General features: G+C 41.2%; 1 long non-coding RNA gene across 1 annotated transcript in view; it reads right to left on the minus strand.

The window, feature by feature from the left end:
- Positions 1–9388: 9388 nt before the first annotated feature.
- LOC138258790 (uncharacterized) overlaps positions 9389–21032 on the minus strand; it is a 53414-nt gene continuing 41770 nt past the window's right edge. Inside the window, exons 3-4 of the long non-coding RNA XR_011198571.1 lie at positions 18709–18792; positions 9389–10979 (exon numbers count right to left, since the gene is read on the minus strand). This is a non-coding gene — a long non-coding RNA (uncharacterized lncRNA). The remainder of the gene's footprint in view (positions 10980–18708; positions 18793–21032) is intronic.

Raw genomic sequence — 21032 nt, forward strand, 5'->3', positions numbered from 1 at the left:
CCTGATTTTTCCTGACCAGGACAATCATGAGAGGCATGAAAACAAACCCAATACATGGCAGTGTGGCCAATGTAACACATTTGGTCGAAAGTTCTTATGCCATGCTAGCAGGAGTACTTTTGGTGACAATTTCCACCAAAGCTATGGGGAGCAGTAAGCTTGGTGGAAGCAGGATCTCAGCTGCCCTAGAGGTTTGGTTGCCTTTCCTCCATACTTAAAATGAAACCCTGTGTCTTTACTTTACAGAACTGGACTAGTTCAAAAGCTTGTTTTCCAGTGCAATAGGACGCATCAGGCGGTAGATTTGGTATTCAAGTTAAGCATGTGCTCTGCCAAAGCCAAATATTATTTTTTAATAAACAGCAATTACGACCAGAAAAGTAGACCTTTAACAAGAAATAATAAACTCTAGGAGTTCCATTGTTACTTTTATTGATTTTCGTATGCACTTGAAAGCCAGGAAAAATGTTTGGTTTAAATTTTTTTAATTGAACATTCCTGGACTGGTGTTTTCTTATGAACTTTGATCTTGGCTTATAGGAGTTAGAAGCTATTACAAAGTGTTCCTAATCTTGTGCAGCCATGACAGTTTCACTGTGTTTTAAAATAATAGCCTCATTGCTCTCTCTGGTTTACAATGCTACCTATTTTAAAATATATTTTAGTAAATTACCTTTGAATGTTTTCACTTATAAGGTATACCGTGCTGCATCTATTATGGACAATAAAATCTATTTTGAACATGTTTTATAACTTCCTTATATTCCTTATAACTATTGAGAAAAGAAGTTGGTGAAAAAGAAATGAAAAACTAAATGTCCAGAGGAAAACTTATTCAGAGAGTCTCCCTACTCATAACAACTTAAGGCCCGAATTTAGGAAAAGTGGCGCTGCATCCAATGCAGTGGCATTTTTCTTCCGCCCCTTGGTACCCCTCTACCGCCACCATGTGTGTGCCATATTTAATATAAGGCGCACCGTGGCGCAGGGAAGGAGCATTAGCATCAACGTTTTTTAATTTATTGATGTACTGTGCAGGATTCGTGCCGAAACTTTTAGCGCTAATTTTGCAGAGTACATAGGGGTCCATTGAAAACAATAGTATGCCCCCTTTTAACGCCTGCTCTGAGCAGCCATTAAAAATAGCAGTTAAAATGTCTCTTAGATTCCACTGCGCCATTTTTGCAGTCCCCGTAATAGGGAAGCCCCTACCCTTGCATACATTATGCTTGGCGGAGGCAAAATGTGGCATAAGGGGTTACAAAGTGGCACAATGCATGCGCTGCGTCACTTTGTAAATATGGCGCAGCAAATTTGGACTCGGGCCACATTAGAGTAAAAATAAATGATGCTAATGGGGCACAAGGAGGTGCTAATCCCCCCTACTTCTGGGCCTAAATACCTTAAGTTTAAATGTGACCTCAGTCTGAAAATACCTTCCTGCAGAATAGCTACTGCCGTGCTTTTAATGTGAAGATTAAGAACATCTAAAATTCTGCCATGATAACATAGAAGAGGAATTAAGGGATAGATGATTAATAGCCTGAGGAAAAAATGTGGAAAGGGAATGTTGGACTTGGGCAGGGATCACTCTCTTTAACTACTTTTGTGCCATAAATCATTAAAAGCCTTTATCCTCCTCTCACATTTTCAACCAGCTGGTATCATATCTGCGTTAATACCTAAGAGCTCATTTACTTCAGCTCAGGTGATAAGGCAGGCTTTAGGTTCAACAGCTCCTTTTCAGCAACATGGCACTCATTTTGTCTGGAATAAAAATGACTGTTGCCGCTGTTGAAAAGACAAGTTTCACTGAGAATGGCAGAATTTTATCAGTCATGGACGAGGGCGCGATTTAAGAATTTTTTGAAAATGTTACATCATTTTAGCATTCTAGAGTACTAACCATAATTTCCATGACAAAATGAAACCCTTGATTTTGTTCATTTACTGCAGTCTCCTCTATAGGAATTTCTTTAAATCCTAACACTCTCATTCCAGCAATATGATGTTCAGGTGTGCCATGCTGTTGTCATGAATTTAGAATGTTAGCATTCTAGATGTTTTGGTAGAACTCTGTGTTGAAGCTGCATTTTAAAACAAATGAATCAGCTGACAGATTACTGTCGCTGTTGGAAATATGTTTTCCTCCACATAATAGGCTTTTTTCACATAGGTGAGGAAGATATTACTGAATTCATAGAAAATGTGCCCTTATCTTAGCTTCTGGAGCACTTACCATGAATTCCATGTGAAAAATTCTGAGAGAAAACTATCTTCTATCAAACATGTTTCATCAAATGCCTAATCCAATCCTACCAAAGAGTCAGCACTTTTACATGGTAGAATCGCCTTAAAAGTCACCGCAATCCCTTAAATTTGTATAACACCAACAACAAATGAGTTATTCTGTGATTACAATCTGTCATTAACATTTTTATAAGCTGCTTTTTGTGACCTTTAAGACTAGGCTGTCACTACAATATGTTTCAATGGGACAAAAATGCTGATGCCAGAAGCAACATATGCAAAGTAAGAATGGACAACGTGACATATATAATTCACAAAACTGGCAATATTTAAGGTACTATTCAGTTTCGTTGTCAGACCACATCACCCTGTAGATCCATTTGTCCTAGACTGATCACACTTGCTGCCCTTGTGACTCATGCCCGACACACTTAGTAGAGGGATTCCAGCCTCAAAACATTTTCTGATCTCTTTTTCATGTTTCCACTGACCCATCCCTCTTTGTGACATTACTACCTAACTTCTGGGAAGCTCTGGTAGATGTTTAGCTACATCCCGGAGCAAGAAAATATTAACTCACAGACCCTCTACCTTTGACTGTTAAGCGATCACTGGCTGTGATGTCTGATAGGTTAACACCGGTAAGAATAAGTGGTGGGCATGCCCTCATTTTCAGATCTGTAGCTCTGGCCATGAGACTTGCGTTATAACTTTATCTTCTCCACTTAATTACAATTTCTATAATCTAGGGATCTCCCTAATTCCCTAATCTTGGACCCTTCAAAAAAATACATCATGCCATAAATGACTAAAAGCTCATATTGGCCCTCAGATGTTTTAAACCAGCTGGTTTCATATTAGCACTAACACCTCAATTCTCATTTTTTCCAGCCTTCCCCGTCAAAAATGATTTCAAATCTAAAGCTTCTACACCAACAACATGGCATTCAGAAGTGTCTCATTTTGGTATGAATACAGAGTATTAGCCCTCTAGTTGTTCATTTGAACTCTGTGGTGAAGTTGCAGTAGAATACTAGAGAATCATCTGACAGACTGCTCATGCTGTTGTTCTACATGCATGTTTTAGTCAGCATGTCAGACCTTTATCCCAAATGGATGAGGAAAACAGTTGTGAATTTATAGAAAATGTGCTCTCATTTTACCTTCGGAACAGCTTCAATAATAAAATCACAGGGGAAAACCGTTTTCTCTCAAACATAATTAACCAAATCCCAGTAGAGGGTCAGCATTTTTCTGAGTCATCTCAGAGATCACTACAATTCTTAAAATGAGTATGATACCTCCAATACATTATCTACATTATGACAAAAATCTGCTATCACTCATTCTATATGCTCATTTTTGAGCTCTCAAATTCTGGCCCTAACTATTGTGAATTTCAATAGGTCAAAAATGGTCGAACCTTATAACAACAAAAAAATCCTAAAGGTATGATTCTTGTAACCCCCTACCTAAATACTTACAGCGGCTTTGGAGCTGTGTGCTGCTTACCGTTGGTTGGTTTTCTTGTCACTATAATTTTTTTACTTCTTCTGCAATGGCTTTCTTTCCCTTCCTGTGTCTGTCCTCTTTCTGAAGCTTTGCCTCTTTACCATCATTTTCATTGGATCACGTGTATCTTTCCACTGCTTACATTTTGGGAACTACATTTTTCCTTTTACCTTCCACATTCCATACTGGTGTATGTATTGTCTAGTTCTCTCCCTGGTATGGTGCTTTCCCAGTTAAATCACCCCTGCCCCTCTACTACCCTTATATCATCTTATGCTTCCCTGCCATTCCTGCTTTTGTCTATTTTTTAAACATGTTTACTCACAACCACTGGTCACCTCCATAGCTCTCCTTTACTCTTGCCACTCATTAGGGCTTAATCCATGTGCCACACTTTCCACCACCTGCTCCACTGTTGCATTGTAATTGAAGGAGTTTAGAATTTGAGCATTGTAATACACAATGGCAATTGCAGATAATTTAGGGCGAGATGTACCAAAGGGTTTTATCCATTCTGTGTCTGTTGGAAAATGTGTTCTTACATATGGGCCTTGGTTCTTTGCATTGCCAAAGTCAGCTGCGCTTGTTTTGTTAATGCAAAGTTGATTTGTGAATTCTTGCTGTATCATTCATGCCAACATTTTACAGCAGGCGAGTGGGAAATTAAAAAAAAAGACTGTGTTTTTCACACTGACTGTGTTTATCCCACTGACTTATATAGAAGCAGAGGCAATCTGCCTCTGCCAGGTCTATTGGTATGTATGGTGACAGACAACGAGCATTTTATTTTGGGCAGTGTAATAACATAGCGCAAATAAAAACAGAGTTTTTAAACTCTATGTATCACTGCCAAAAATAAAAAGAGGCCTGTCACATGCCCTAATTTCCCTCTCCAAGAATTAAGAAGAAAGCTTTAACCTTTTATGTCAGAGATAATTCTTGGAGGGGGAGTTTGAAGCATGCGTACGTGACAGATTTTAACTTTTTTTTCTTGGCAGTTCGAGAACCAGGTTTCTGCATGCAGTAGTTGAGAGGTAGGAGACTATGCTTGAAATCGTTAGTCTCCTGTCTGAATCAGGAGGTTTGGCATGCATGCTATGTGGAACATGCTGTTTTATTTGCTGCACCCAATGCTGCATCCCGTCCCTGGATGGGTGTGTGTGTGACTTGATGAGAAGCTACAGAAATCTACTTGTTCTGTTAAACAAATCACTTGTCCCAGTCTGACTTGCTGCCCTGGCAGTGAGTTCATTACATCACAGCTCTGATAACACTAGAAGATGATCATGCAGGGCTCATGTAAAGGGCCAAATGTACAAAGCCTTTTTGCACTCACAAATTTCCTGAGTCGCAGAATCTGGCCATTTTCAATTGCAAAAAGGCTTTTTCTGATGTATCAAACCTAAATTGTGATTCAGAAACACATGACTGAATCACAATTTGGTATTTGGAAAGGGCGTGTTTGGGGCATCACTTTCAGAAACTGAATTGGAATGGTATGTATTAATGCTTTGCAACTGAAATCTGGTCGCAAAACATTAATATTTTAGGACCTCCTCAAAGGAGGTGGCAAGCCTTTAGCAAAAAGAAGGGGTCCCGGAGAGAGCCCTTTCCCTTTGTGAATACAGTGGTTAGGTGGACCACTTCCTACTCTTAAAAAATGTAAATTACACTTTTAATTTTTTGTCTTGAAACACATCATGTTTTCCTTTAAGGAAACCAGGTTGCATTTAAAAATGTTCAATTTAAAAGCAATCACAGACATGGTAGTCGGCTTACCACAGTAGGCCACCATCTATGTGATGGCTGTGATTCCTAGTTGGTCACAATTTGCGACCTACGTCATTAATATTCATGAGGAAAATCGAATTGTGACCCATTAGGGATCAGCAATTTGCAAACCGACCTATTAGTACAGAGGTGGCTTCGGAAATTACTATACTGGTCGTAGAAATACTGGTGGCAAATTGCAACTAGTATTTTGCGACCAGCTGTATGTACTCCTGGCCTAAAGTTAGCTATTGGACTGTAGCAAGGGTCTGTCTATGACACCTTTTTAGGGTCGAGCCTCCGTTGCACGTGCATGCGTTTCGCTGAGCAAGACGCTTTAGGAATTAAAAAGGGCTCGGAGCCCCGTCCACGTCATGTCAGGGTCTTTCATTGGCTCTTGGGCTTGCCTGTTAGAATCTGCTTAATTTCATTAGTGGAAGGCACGCATACGTCATGCCTTTTCCGGTGGATAGCCCTCCTCGAGCGCATCGACCAAGTACAGAAAACATACGAGGCTCGCTGTTTTCCGTCCGGTTCGTGGACTACTTTTTCTCTATTTTTCCAGTGCGATCTCGCTTAGCAGAAGTCGAGCGCTTTGTATAATATCGACCCTGTTACACACTTAATTGCACTTTTTCCGGTTATTGCACTTTTGCCAATAGGTTTCATGACGAGTGAAAAGTCCGGTTAGGAGTTTACAACGCTATCAGCTCTAACACGAGCAAACGCGAGATCCGTTGCATTGCAAATGCTTGTTTATTGTACCAGGCTCTTTGTCAAGAATATCCATAAGCAATGATTATGCATGGTTGCTGTTTAGGCCATCTTTCCGATCACTACAGGGCTCTGGAATATGCCAGCACTCTCATTATGAAAGTGGTCCAGATATCAACATTTGGATCATCGCATGGATCTTTTTCTCGTGAACTGTGAATAGTTTTGTTGTATTTACTGTTATTTAGACATCTTGAAATCGCTTTACTGGCTCTCAGGCTAGGGAAGAGCACTGTTTAAAACCTTTACCTTCATCCACGAAGTCTGCTTCCAGCATATTTTAGAATTTCTAGAAGCTAAGCTCAGTTGCCATTTAGGCAAAATAACTATGAGGTCCACCAGAGCAACTCTGGTTCATACTCCTACTCCTAAGTCAGTCTGAATGGAGGACAGGGCTGTTAAGGTGCCCACACACTCTCCTTGTCTCTGTTTACTGGTGAACTTTTGGAAAACCCTCAACACTTTGTTGTTCACATGGCTTCTGGTTAACCTATATAAGCCTATTGATAGCGCGTCCAGTCTTTATAAATTACTTATACTTAGACACGCCGGAGGTCGGTGAACCTTTTGACCGAGTTGGATTCTCCTCATCCGAGAATAGTCAGATCACTCAAATCAATAATCAATAACCATTTATAATCACTGACCAATACTTAATTAATAGATCAAACAACAAATTAGTTAAACAGAATATCAGTAATTAGACACACCATGACCTTTCAGTCATGAATAACCACACCTGTTTATAAAAGGTTAATGAGTTTATTTCCCTATATTAACAAAGATAACACAATATAAGTAAGTCTCAAAATCAAATGGTATACATATACGAACATTAATAGCTGTCCATAGCGACGGAAGAAACGCAATCTACGCAAAATCTGAATTAGAATGCACTCGGTTATAGCAATGCAAATCACTAATATAAGTAACTGAATTTGACTAATTGCATACATCGGTCAGCATAACAAGATTTCAATTAAGCATAGTGCATCAAATGAATACCTCAACTAACCTCTAATTAGCATTGGCATGTGGGGCTTCATGCAAAACTAATTTAGTCAACATAAATTTAGAAAACTTCTAGCTTGGGTTCTGTCAAAATAAGCAGTTGGTACCTAAGAAAGAAAATACAATGCATAATACAATTATCCTTTTATAATTACCAAATACAATCAGCATTCAAGGAAAAGTCTTCGTCCTTCAGGTACCGGTTCGATCAGCATGGGGCAGATTTCAAAGGAGCAAAGTTAAAGCAAATTTCCTTGCGGCAGCAAGGAAAATGGGGCAAAAGTTATTGCATGGACAAGACGGGGCAAAATTAAAGTTAAAGTCTCTAGGGTGAGAATTCTTAAAATCTCTTTCTCTGGGATAGAGAAAAGGGCATCAAAGTGTCATTTAAAATGGCATCTTGAATCTGGCTTCAAAATGGCATCAAAGAAAATGGCTGACTTCTCTTTGTCCGATGGGTTTAAGTAAGAAAACGTTCCAAATTCTTCAGGGTCTTCCATTGAAGGGCTCAGAGGGTGGCTTCTTTTTGACCAATTAATAGTGTCTTTCTCTTAGTACTCATTTATGCATAAGGTGTCCTTGAAGTTTTGGAACACAAGTAGCAACAAAGTTTGCCAATTATTTCTGTATCAGTGTCTTTATTGTCTGCACCTACAGAAACTGACCTTGCTTCAAAGGGGATGAAACTTGCCTAGCACGAAACCTTGAGATAAGTGTATTAGTTATTCTACTGGAAAAATACAGCCTTAAAGTTAAAATACGTCTTCGTTAATACAAGTGAAAGCCACACAGTCAAATTTGAGAAGAGGAAACTAGGCCAAAGCCTCTGCTAAATTTAAGCTAAGCATATAACAGTTTCAACAAGAAAATCATAGAATACATTTGCAATTATGACGGATTACTACATTGTCGATTCTTCATGATTAATTAAGCTCGTTTATAATAATGGCGAACTACTCCGTAGGCACATTTTCTACATACATTATTTTTCTTTTGCTACAATCACATTGCTTTATACGATTTTGTTACATGATATATAAGCGTTTGTTAGCCTTTCTTTTTCTGCTTCATCACTATAATGACAACATGTTCAGTTAATGTTATAGCATGTTTCTATAAATTAACCCAGACAATACTTGTGGTCCAGTGCCTGTGTTGCCGAGAGAGGACTATTGAGGTTGGCCATAATCTGGCTTTCTTCACTTGATCACAGTGTGTAATTTTAGGCAAAATGCTACATCTAACTGAGCTCTGACTAAACTGTGAGCATTGAAAAAACTCTCCATCAAAGGCGCTACATTTACATTTTGAATCATGATGAACTTGGTCTCCTATAGCTCAAGTCAGTAAGTGTTGTTAAAGGTCAGGTACATTTCGATGTTGACTTGAAAGGGATAAGTAATTGAGGCATATTAAAAAATGTAAATGTACTTATGTATGTTCACACATGTATATTTACTACTACTCCTAGGTGTTACTCTACACTTTTTGCTAGTCACCATTTCCGATTAGAGAATTACACCTAGGTGTAAACCTTTGGGTCTTCACCCCCTTAAATCAGGGATTGGCGCCTCCTACATTAGGATTTACAAGTGTAAAGTTACTACTAATAAGTCTGTACCTATAGGTGGAGATCACCACCAACATGGCAGAGATCTCCCTATGAAAAAAGTGTATTCTTTAAAAAGTATTGTTCTAAAATATTATTAATTATTGATATAAATGTAAATTAATTTAAGATGTTTATTATTAACATAGAGCTAAGAAATTAAAATGTTATAGTACACTAACTGATCTTTAAATCATCAAATTAAATGTCTATTAAATAATTAATTTAAACATATTAATTAATTTATAATTATTTTTTGAACAATAATTACACAAATTCCATCCTCACCAACATGTTTTATTTAAAATGTAGCATATTTTGTTATGTTTTGTGAAAAGTATGTGCTTAATTTAGATTTTTAACAAACTTTGAAAGTTTAATTAATTTTTTAATTAAGTTTATTGTTGCCTTTTAAAAGAAAATGATTTAATAATTACACAATTATAGGTTTTACCATTAAATTAAATATGTATAATTTATTAAATGTAACAATAGTTTCTATGTAGTGCTATTTCAATTCCTTGCCTCTATTGTTTTATGTGGGAGAGTATTGCAGTGCCTGTGAGTGTTCATGTGTGGTGCCTGGCATATTCCATGGCTGGGCTGGAGTCAATTTGCAACTGTTCTGACACCTTTAGGGCTGTAGTAAGTTTAGACTTGTTGTGAATAGCAATGGTCTTATTCTTTTGTGCCCTGCCCTTCCTAAATCCCTTCTTCAATTTCCTTAAACCCCCTCCCATTTAGGAGTAAGCATTCCCCATTTTCCACTCTCACATATACTACTGAAATGGATATTTCCGCATGTGGAGATCTTCACAGAGAAAAGGTAAAAGAGGTGGGGGTCTCTGCCCTTAGGTTATGAATTGTATTATGTGATATGTGAGTAGTAATACTGTAATGCCATAATACTACTTTATGTACTAAAAAATGCAGTTTGTGAATGGGTCCCAATGCCTGTAGGTGGGACTAAGGACTAACTACATGTGTGGGCCACTAAGAAACATATGTTTGCAGAGTTTGTTACAGTCTCTGAACTGTTAGCAGATTCTAAGGGTAATAAGTGGTGTGATGTTGTTTGTGAATCAAAATGACACCCACCATTCATTATACATCTTTGCAAACTATGCCATATAGCATGTTATATACAGCTTATTAAAGGCATAGAACTGGAGGTCTTGATAATCCCACATTTGTTGCACAAAGGGCAATTTTCAAATGAAATCCTCAGCCAGTGTCCTTACGCTGAATGTAGGAAATTATGGCCAGATCAAGGGCACATCCCTGCACAATGCCAAGTCACTTTAGTTATTGATGTACATATATCAGGCATTGTGCGTGGTCCCAAGGGGTGCACCACTAAGCTTTCCTTCAGCCAGTGCTCCCACCTCGCCTTGACGCGATGAACCCCTGTGTTGTTAACAGGCTTCCCTTGTACTTCACAGAGCTGTCAAAGTCAGAAATATTGTCTAGAATCAATATTGTGTATCCTCAATATCATATACAAAAATATCATCCTTTTGGGGTGTAGATTTACTACCATTAACTCCAATGGGGTGATATTTTTTTAAACAATGCTTAGGACACTATATTACATTAATCGCTATACTGATTACGGTATCCATAGGGTTATACCTCATAATTATGGTGCTTGACCAAATAGTTGGTTCTGACCCATTCTTTACAATACTTTCCTTTGACATGAGCTAGATCAGTAAGTCATATTAAAGACACTCAGAGAATATATTCTTTTTATTACAAGAAAAGGTTATCTAAAGTATTTCCCTCTTACGATTTACGTTCATTTAAAAATCCAGGTGAGCTTGGGGTCGCCATCGAGCGATCACTGCTTAATATCTTCCATGTCTTTTAAGCTGGCTTTGCAGTTATAGCATTTTGAGCAAGTCTTGGTAAGGTTCGCCCCTTGCAATAGAAACTCTGTCATGCTTTCAAGCCCCAAGTCAATTGTGAGGTGATGCTGATGAGTCAAAGCTCGAAGACCTGTGCTGTCCAAAACAAGCACCACAGAAAGTCTTGGCAGGGTACCATTTCAAATCTATGGCGGGAGAGACCAGAAAGAAAAATGTTATTTTCCAATAACCTTCTTTTACTCACAAATCACAGGTGGCGAAATTACTTTTTGAATCAAACCTTTCCCAGTTACAGCTCTGACCTAGCCCCTACCCTTCCCCCCTTTTGCATCGGTGCTTCTCTCCCTGCCCTTCTGTGTCCAGACAACATTGCTTTTGGGGTTCAAGTCTAACTGTTAACCACAATCAAAACTGAAAGTCTTAGGAAGTCAACCCAGGTCTTGAAGATGCCATCTTTCATCTTTACATTGTTAACAATGTCACAGTTTTTGGATTTCAAAAGAAATGCACTTACTTCCCTAAGGAAACCGTTTAGGCCTGGGATAAGTGCACATGAGGGTGTGAAGCTGCCTATAAAACCACCCTTTGCTGCAGTGAACTAGTTAGTGAGAGGGTCAATAAGAGGGTGGAAGAAAGATAATGAGAAGATAGGCAGAGAAAATGGAGAACGAGGAAAAAGAGAGCAATAATGCATACAAGTAGCCAAACCAACTCCAGTGCTTAATTTGTGCTTGTTGTTAGTTATTTTTGAGGGCCGGGGCTTATTGTTCTGCCTCAAGCATTTGCTGAGAGCAAAAGACATATGGGAAAGACGAAGGAAGGGAAAAACGAAAAAGCGTCACAAAGGGAGAAAGTAGAAAGCTGCTACAGTGAGCTGAAGGGGCAGGGAGTGGCTTTGTAGGGATTGAAGAGGCCGGAGATGGCTTCAGGATTACTCTGCCTCAGTATTCCGTGTTCGCACATATAATTGCAGCAGCCGCATGTTTAAGAGGAGGGCTTTGGGCACCGGCACCTTTTTATTTACAAATTAAGCACTGACCAACCCAAATGAACTATGAAATCAATCATGCCCCATTCGTCAGGAAATAGGCGGTGCCAGTGCTGAGATAGCTATATACTTGTCTTCCTATAAAGTAGTACACATGAAATCTGCCTTTCTGGGCGCCGAGATTCCAATTTTATGGCAAGACCGGAGGCTCCTATTATACTTCTCTTACTTGCTTTATGTTAAATAGCAGCAGTCAAGAAACAAACTACATTTCCCATGAGGCTAAGGGAAAACAGAAGCCAATGAGAAAAACGAATGTATCAACATGAAAACCAATGAGGACCGAGAATGTACTATAAGCACTATACTTGACTGCGACCAGCCCCCTTTCTTGCTGCTCGCAGTCAAGATAAGTGCCTCATTACTTCTCTTCATTCATATTACGTATATTTTAGTGTTGTAACATTATTTGTTTATTATATACCTAGCGCACCGCTCCGCTATCGTGCGGCCGTCTACTAGCGCTTTTCAATGCCCCTTCATCTTTGTTTTTCCGACAGCTCCCCCCGTCCCGGTTGGTAGCGCGCGAGCGTTCCAACTGTCGTCCTCTCCCTCACGCTGACCGTTTACCTCAGCGCACCCGTTTCCTCGCTCCGGCTGCATTTTTCTCCAGCCGCTTCGTCCGGAATCAGCTGCCTCAACTCTCCGGTTTCCACCACACCTCTTCCCCGCCTACTTTTGCCCCGGCGACGCCTCCCTGGGGCGTGTACTTTCGTTTTCCCTGGTTTCCCTTTGAACTATTAACCCTTCCTTCCCCTTCTCCAAAACAGGTCTAAAAACAATATGCCCCAACAACAAAATATCGATAATGAAGTATTTGACCAAGACCTGGATAATTTTATTAATGAGTCTGTGGCAAAAGCCATTTCTAACTCCATGGGCAAAATCACAAAAAACCTTGAATCCTCTATACAGGATATGGTTTCTAAATCCTTACTGGCCCATTCTGCGGGGGAATGCAGAAAAATAAAAATTAAGGATTTATCTGCCCAAAAAGCCCATAATACAGTCCCCCATGATGGCGCTGATTTGACTGGTGAAACCTCTTCACCCCAGATTGAGGACAAGTCTCCTCCAAGGCCTCCTTCTAAGGAGGGGAAACTTAAACTAAAATGTTCCGAAAAGACCAAACATCTTACGACTGCGCCAAAACAGATTATTGTTTCCCACATTGCCCATACAGATGATGATATGGGTGACCTAGATGATTTGGATGATGATACAGATACCTGGGGCTCCCAATCCCAGTCCTCCCCTCCCCACAAGAAAACGAAGCTGGAGGTATCCACTAACCCGTTCACAGCCAAACAAATCCTAGATCCTGAGGGCAATCCCATGTTTAATCCTTCCTTCCTTCATCACCCTAATTCCACTGAGTGGTTACCTTCCTCCCATGTAGGTGATTACATCTCCTCCAGACTAAGGCTCCCCTTAGACAAACCCACAAGAGCCAAATTAAGATCTGAGTGCCCCAGACCTTCCCTTTCCTCTAATATTACATCCACCCCCACTATAGATCAATCCCTTCTCACTTTCGTCTCGAAATTCGGCAAGGACCCCCGCAAGGGCGTCGACAAAGCCTGGTGCAACTGCCAGGACAAACTCTTAGATCTGGTGGGTCCATTGGCCAGAATCTTTGGTATGGCAGAATCAGCCAAAACCGAAAATACGGACATTGATCCTTCAGAATTATCTTTGTGGATCCAAAGAGCCTTTTGCCTCCTCAGCAACGCCAATTCGGCCATCATTCACGAGAGACGAAAAGGTCTTTTACTTAAATTAGATCCTAAATTGGCCAACTTCGCTTTCATCGATCCTGGCATCAAGGCAGACGGACTCCTCTTCGGAGATTCGTTCATAAAAGATCTAGGAAAATTTGTCTCCACTTTCGCCTCCATAGATAAAGCGCAACAATCAATCAAAAAAGTATTTCACCAACTGGTTTTTGGAAAGGCCGGTACAGGCAGGAGCCGCTTTACCGGCCAATCCTTCCGATCACAAGGATCTAGAGGCTCCTTCAATTCCAATTATGACACACAATCCTACAAACCCCAGTTCTACCCCCAACGCGGTAGAGGCGCCCGCGGTCGTGGGCAACGTGGTTCCAGATACAACTATCAACAAGGTAAGCCACAATTCTGGCCTTCCTCCTGTCGGGGGTCGGCTTAGTCTGTTTATAGCAAAATGGAAAAGTATTACTCTCGACCCATGGGTACTCAACACAATTCAGGGTTACACGATAGAACTCTATTCAGTTCCCCATCAAGAGTCCCTTCCTCCCCCCCTCTTTTTCTCGTCAGAAATGATATCCCTCATCTCAGAAGAGATTCAGTCTCTTCTTTCCAAACAAGCCATCCAGATAGCTCATCCGGACCCCTCCGGTTTTCTCAGTACCCTCTTTCTAGTCCAAAAGAAGAACAAGAAATTAAGACCAGTCATCAACTTAAGAAATGTCAATCGTTTTGTCGTATACAGACACTTCAAAATGGAAACCATCGTCCATTTAAGAGATATTCTCCTCCCTCACGATTATATGGTTCGACTCGACCTTCAGGACGCATACTTATCCGTCCCTATCCACGTAACTCACAGAAAATTCCTCCAATTCCAATGGCAGGGACAAACTTACCAATTCTCCTCCCTTCCGTTTGGCCTCTCGTCAGCACCCTGGTGCTTCACAAAGATAATGAAACCGGTTACGGCTCATCTCAGGTCTCTGGGAATCAGATTACTCATCTACCTAGACGACATGCTCTTAATGCATCAGGACTGCCTCTCACTCCAACGTCACCTCCAAATCACCTGCTCTCTCCTATCCCAACTTGGTTTTCTCATCAACAAAGAAAAATCTATCACTACTCCTTCAAAAAGGATAGAATTTTTAGGGTTCATAATCGACTCCTCATCCGCCATTCTTCAGCTTCCCCAAGAAAAAGTAAGAGCCACCAAATTAGAGATTCTCAAACTTCTTCAAAGCTCCCAAATCTCCCTCAGATCCTTGGCCAGAGTTGTGGGTCTCCTCGCCTCTTCAATTCAAGCCATCTTTCCCGGTCCCCTTCATTACCGGGCTCTTCAAAGGCTCAAAATTCGACACCTCAGAAGAGGACTTTCTTATTCACAAACCATGAGTCTGGACCAGGAGTCTCGCTCAGAACTCCAATGGTGGATAGACCATTCAGATGCCTGGAATGGCAGAACTATCTTTCAGTCAGCCCCAGATCTTGTGTTAGAATCAGATGCAAGTCTGACGGGCTGGGGCGCCCGATGTGGCGCAATCTCGACTGGAGGTTTCTGGTCTTCAAAGGAGTCCAAATTGCATATCAATTATTTAGAGATGCTTGCGGGCTCCTTTGCAATCAAAAGCCTTGCAAAAAACAGGGTTCAGTGTACTATCCTCCTCCGCATGGACAATGTGTCAGCTGTCCGCTACATAAACCATTTAGGTGGTACCAGGTCAAAACCGCTAGCAGATCTGGCAAAAAGCCTTTGGGAGTATTGTCTTCGCAATGAAATATCCCTGTCGGCAGAGTACCTTCCCGGTTCCCTCAACGATGTTGCGGATTGGCATTCTCGTTTTCTCAGAGACTCCAGCGACTGGAAGCTCCACCCTTCAGTTTTCCAAACGCTCCTTCACAAATGGGGTCCCTTTAAAATAGACCTATTTGCGTCCCGTCTAAATTCCCAACTTCCTCTGTTTTTCAGCTGGCGTCCGGATCGTTCAGCTCTGGCTTCCGACGCGTTCCTTCAAGACTGGTCATCCTCGCTCAGCTATGCCTTTCCACCTTTCATAATGATTACCAGAGTCCTTGCCCAAGTCAGACGCCAAAAAGCTTCCTTAATTTTGGTAGTTCCCTTTTGGCAAGCTCAAGTGTGGTTCCCCCCCTCCTCGAACTGACTACCGACTTCCCAGTTCTGCTCCCGTCTTTCCCCTCACTACTTCACAACTCTATGGGCTCTCTCCACCCTCTCATTCTCAACAATACCCTCTCTCTCTTGGCTTGGAAGGTTTCAGGTATCCCCAACCTCCCATCCCTATTTCGACAGAAGCTTTGGACTTCATTAACAAAGCCTGGGCTCCTGGTACAAGGAAGGCATACAAAGCCGCATGGTCTCTTTGGTCAAGCTGGTGTATGGGAAGGGACATCGATCCCCTTTCAGCCGATATAAATTACATTATCAACTTCCTCGCTGCCCAGGCCAGTGCAGGTAAGTCCTATAGGACAGTCAACCTATATAGATCATCTATTTCTCTACAACGCGTCCACATCAACGGAAAACCTATTGGAGAACACCCTTTGATCTGTCGCCTATTAAAGGGAGTAAAGTTTTCTTTCCCTCCTCTACCCAAATACTCAAAACTATGGGATGTTAATGTCGTCTTAAATTTGTTTATTTCCTGGCAGGACAATACAGACTTATCCCTAAAAATGCTTTCAGCCAAACTCACGATGTTACTATGGCGGTCATTCTGACCGCGGCGGTCGGCGGTCACCGCACGCCAAGCGGTTCCCGGCGAAAGACTGCTCTGCGGTCAAAAGACCGCAGCGGCCATTCCGGCTTTCCCGCTGGGCCGGCGGGCGACCGCCAGAAGACCGCCGGCCGGCCCAGCGGGACAGCCCCTTCAACAATGAAGCCGGCTCGGAATGGAGCCGGCGGAGTTGAAGGGGTGCGACGGGTGCAGTGGTACCCGTTGTGATTTTCACTGTCTGCGCAGCAGACAGTGAAAATCTTTATGGGGCCCTGTTAGGGGGCCCCTGCACTGCCCATGCCAGTGGCATGGGCAGTGCAGGGGCCCCCAGGGGCCCCACGGCACCCGTTCCCACCATCCTGGTTCTGGCGGTGGACACCGCCAGAAACAGGCTGGCGGGAAAGCGGTCGGAATCCCCATGGCGGTGCTGCAAGCAGCGCCGCCATGGCGGATTCCCTCGGCCAGCGGGAAACCGGCAGGAAACCGCCGGCTCCCCTTTTCTGACCGCGGCTTTACCGCCGCGGTCAGAATCGCCCAGGAAGCACCGCCAGCCTGTTGGCGGTGCTTCCGCCGCCCTTCGCCATGGCGGTCATGGACCGCCAAGGTCAGAATGACCCCCTATGCCTTGTGTCTATTAAACGTTTATCAGATGTCAGAGCGCTAGATATTTCATCGCGCCAATTTTCTCCTACAGGTGTTTTGTTTTTCATCAATAGACGTACTAAAACTAATATAGGTTCAGTATTTTACCCGTATTTTCCTAATCAACCTAAGCTATGTGTAGGTCAATGTCTCAAAGTCTACGAAGACCGCACAGCCAATCTCAGAACGTCCTCGTCGTCTCAACTCCTCATCTCTTTTCGCAAACCTCACAAACCCGTCACATCTGCTACTCTAGCCAGATGGGTCCGTTGGGTAATGGCCTTAGCAGGCATAGATACGTCAATATTTGGTGCCCATTCTTCTAGAGGAGCTATGGCTTCCAAAGCCTTTTGGGTAGGTTCCAGACTGGAGGACATTCTGAAATCGGCTGACTGGTCTAACGACTATGTTTTTAGAACTTTTTACTGCAAACCAGTTCATACAGCAAGTTCCGTAATAATTAACATGCTTTAAAAAAGCATAATAGCAGCCTCCGGTCTTGCCATAAAATGTAGATTTTCCTAGTAATTTATGACGTAAAGTCTTAATTTTATTAAAGACACGGAGGCGAGTATTATCCCACCGCAGATACCCTAACCATTGTTTGTCGATTCTTTTCCCTCCCATAGCATCTACTACTCAACCTCAGAACTCATCCTGATCGTCAGGCGACGCCTCCGACTTCGCTAAGTTCGACCATCTATCATCCTCAAACTCAACATAAGCTGCATTCACCTTCCTGGATTCTTCCTTTTCTCAAGTCATGGATGAACTTTTGCCAAGAACTCTGTTCTTTAATATTGGCAGTCGCCATTGTTGTTTCTATTATTCCTTTATTCTCTCACACAGACTAGCCTTCTCGCATCAAGAAAGAGGGCTGGTCGCAGTCAAGTATAGTGCTTATAGTACATTCTCGGTCCTCATTGGTTTTCATGTTGATGCGTTCGTTTTTCCCATTGGCTTCTGTTTTCCCTTAGCCTCATGGGAAATGTAGTTTGTTTCTTAACTGCTGCTATTTAAAATAAAGCAAGTAAGAGAAACATAATACTCGCCTCCGTGTCTTTAATAAAATTAAGACTTTCCGTCATAAATTACTAGGAAAATCTACATTATATATCCTTATTGGTTCTCTCAGATCTGCAAAAAAGTGCCTCCTGCGTCATTCAGTTGTACCTACGACGCACTCAGGAGACAGACCCGTCTCAGTTTGAGCTGCTAGTCTGTGGAACTGCCTATCTCTCACCTGCAGTCTCAGCCCTCCTTCCTGCTATTCTAAAAACATCCAAAGGCCTGGATGTACACTTTATGTACATGTTACAGTTACTCTCCTGTTTCTTTAGATGTATGAGATAGGGAACGAGTGCTTATGAAACTCCCTGAGTCAGTCTGATGCAAACCTCTAGAGTAGCACAATTTAAACTCCATCCTTTACACGTCAACCATTGTGCCAATACGCTTTTGTATTTCACCTTCAATTCACTGTGTTTTAATATTATTAACATGTGTGCACATTTTGATGAACTAATGTAAGGTAATTGCTGAAAGACTGAAGTTTCATAAACGTCCAGACAACTTTTTATTTAAAATTCTTACTTGTATTCACTATTCACTTTTTATATTTTCACTTAAAGTTGTATTAGTTGAAGTAGCGTTTCTTTTCTTTACGTACTCATATTATGAAAAGTTGAAAGTGTAAATGTATAATCATGTATTTGAAATGCAGATTAAATATTTAGTTAAAGCGAGGCTAACTTACCGACTAAAGGCTTCAATTCTGAAATCCATTCTTTGTTTGGTTAGCCTGGTCTTCCTTTGCAGGTGCACTTCTAGACTTCGGTAGCTAGAGGAAAGGAGTATAACATGTATTAATTTCACTGATAATAATGCCTGAGAAGAGAAATATTTTGGCACCAATATGAAGATTTAATGAGCAGTTAAAGTCTCCTATTCATTGCGAACTAGGACGCTCAAGGTCAACAAGATTGTTTGAGTTCTATGGAATGAGAATCCTGGGCAATTTTACAATTTACGAGACAACCATTGGTCATTGGAGGAAAAGGAGCGATAACATTGATATTGAAGGTTCTGCTCATTTTAATCAACGCTTGCATTGTTAGAAGTTACAGCAGATGCCTTTAAACTTTCGAGAGATACAGGCCTCTCTGCGACCTTTCTTCTTGCAAGTGTGAGGCTTTACGCTAAACACTTCTTATTCCTTTATGAAGACCTCAACAGAAGTCTTCACTATGCTGAGACCGTCTCTCATTCTCAATTTGCCCCAAGCAACTCTCTGAATTGCCTTTAATTTTATTCCAACCATCCTTAAGATTTATTTTTGAACCACCCTAATTTCTTATTTAGAACAGTGATTATATGTCTTTAGAATTATTTCATGTTCATGAAGAAAAACAAAAGTCCCTTTATGTAACATCTGTTTCTAATTGATAGCTTCTGTATTGTTGTGATTGTCATTGCTCTGTATCTTAATCTATTGAGGCTGAATCAATTGTGATATCTAATCTTGCCAGCTGCAATATTTCGTCTTTTTAATATTCTAAAGACATGCACATACATTCAATTGAATATTGACTTGGAATAAATCAGCCTAATCAAAACTTCTGATTCCTGGTCCTTAATGTGGGGCCAAATGGACTTCAATGTAAATTAAATTGTTTGCTAGTGTAACTTTCATGTGTTTTTCATCAACTTAAAAAGGTAAATTGGATGAGAGTGTAAATTCAAGCTCTTGTGTGCTCTCAGATGGTAGCTTGTCAGATGGTTCTGTTCTTGAGATCATGAAAGTGACTGTATCTATGTAAGAGCCCAGTTTGCGCAAGCTCAGTCCCGATCCCAAAGCCCATTTCCCAATTCGGAGGAGCAGAGGTATTCCAGATTTTGGAATTAAGAGTGAGTATCAATAGGGTCGTGCATTGCATTTGCTTATGTCTAGCTTGTGGTGTTTTGCTGAGGTTGTGTACAATGATACAGTGATGTTTTAAGTTGTTGTGTGGAAGTGGAAGTGCTTGGTGCTAAGCTAAAGTGGTTATCAGACTTGACATAGCCTAAGATCCTGGGATAGTAATAAGTTATCAGTGTAGACGAAACTGTGTTGTAATTGTCCGCTAAATTTGGTGGTGTTAGTCATGGGGCTCCAATGACTACACAACTGAGATAGGGACGAATACATTTGTGTGAGCATAAGGTGTGGTTTGTGTAGTGGATACTTTTTTTTGCAGAAGTGAAGCTGCACTAATCTGATTGATTCCCCGCTGGTCGAGGTTTCAGCCAAGTGTGAGTCAGAGAGGCTGGAAAGTATCTCTTCGGACCATTTCTTGTGTGATTGAATACTATTGATTCTTTAGTTGAGCAGACAAAGTTGTTGAAATTGCTTTGCATTGTTTGTACTTGTATTGCAAAGTTCACAAAGAACTGTGGAGGGTGAGCAGCTGTGAGGAGTGAGATAGATGCCACAGTATGTCACGCTGAAATCGGGCTGTTAGCGTTGGTGCTGAGCTGTTACTGGTTGGCTACATCATAGAGTGCCACACTACTATTGGTTGTTAATATCAAAAGAGAATTGTGGGTGTAAAGAAATTACTCCCTTATTGAATTTGAAATTCTATTTGTTATTAATTATATTGTTGTTGGAAAATGAAATTTTCTAAGGCGGTATTTGATGAGGGGAGATGTGAGAATACCTGTTAGACAGGGAGAAGAGGCACCACCTGAAGATACGCAAGGTCATTATATGGCTATAAACATAGGACTTCACACATTTGTTTGGCTGAGTCTATGGTATATGATCACTGAGAAAGAAGGCAAATTGATGTTTCCACGCAATATCATATTTAATTTGAGAATCATTGAGAATCTGAAAATAGTATTGTAGAAAGTGAAAGTGCCTCCTAGACCTGCACAGTTTGAAGCACTTAATGCTTGGGAACACACAGCTTATCTTAGGGAAAGGGAAAAATATCAGGGAAGAGTTTGAAGAGCAGTGCCTAACTGTCCTGATGCTAGATGAGATGCAGAGCTGAAGCGGTGGAGTACAGACATTATAGAGGGAGCCAGGTTGTACCC

This window comes from Pleurodeles waltl, chromosome 9, assembly GCF_031143425.1.
Source record: "Pleurodeles waltl isolate 20211129_DDA chromosome 9, aPleWal1.hap1.20221129, whole genome shotgun sequence".
In the NCBI taxonomy this organism is placed as follows: domain Eukaryota; kingdom Metazoa; phylum Chordata; class Amphibia; order Caudata; family Salamandridae; genus Pleurodeles; species Pleurodeles waltl.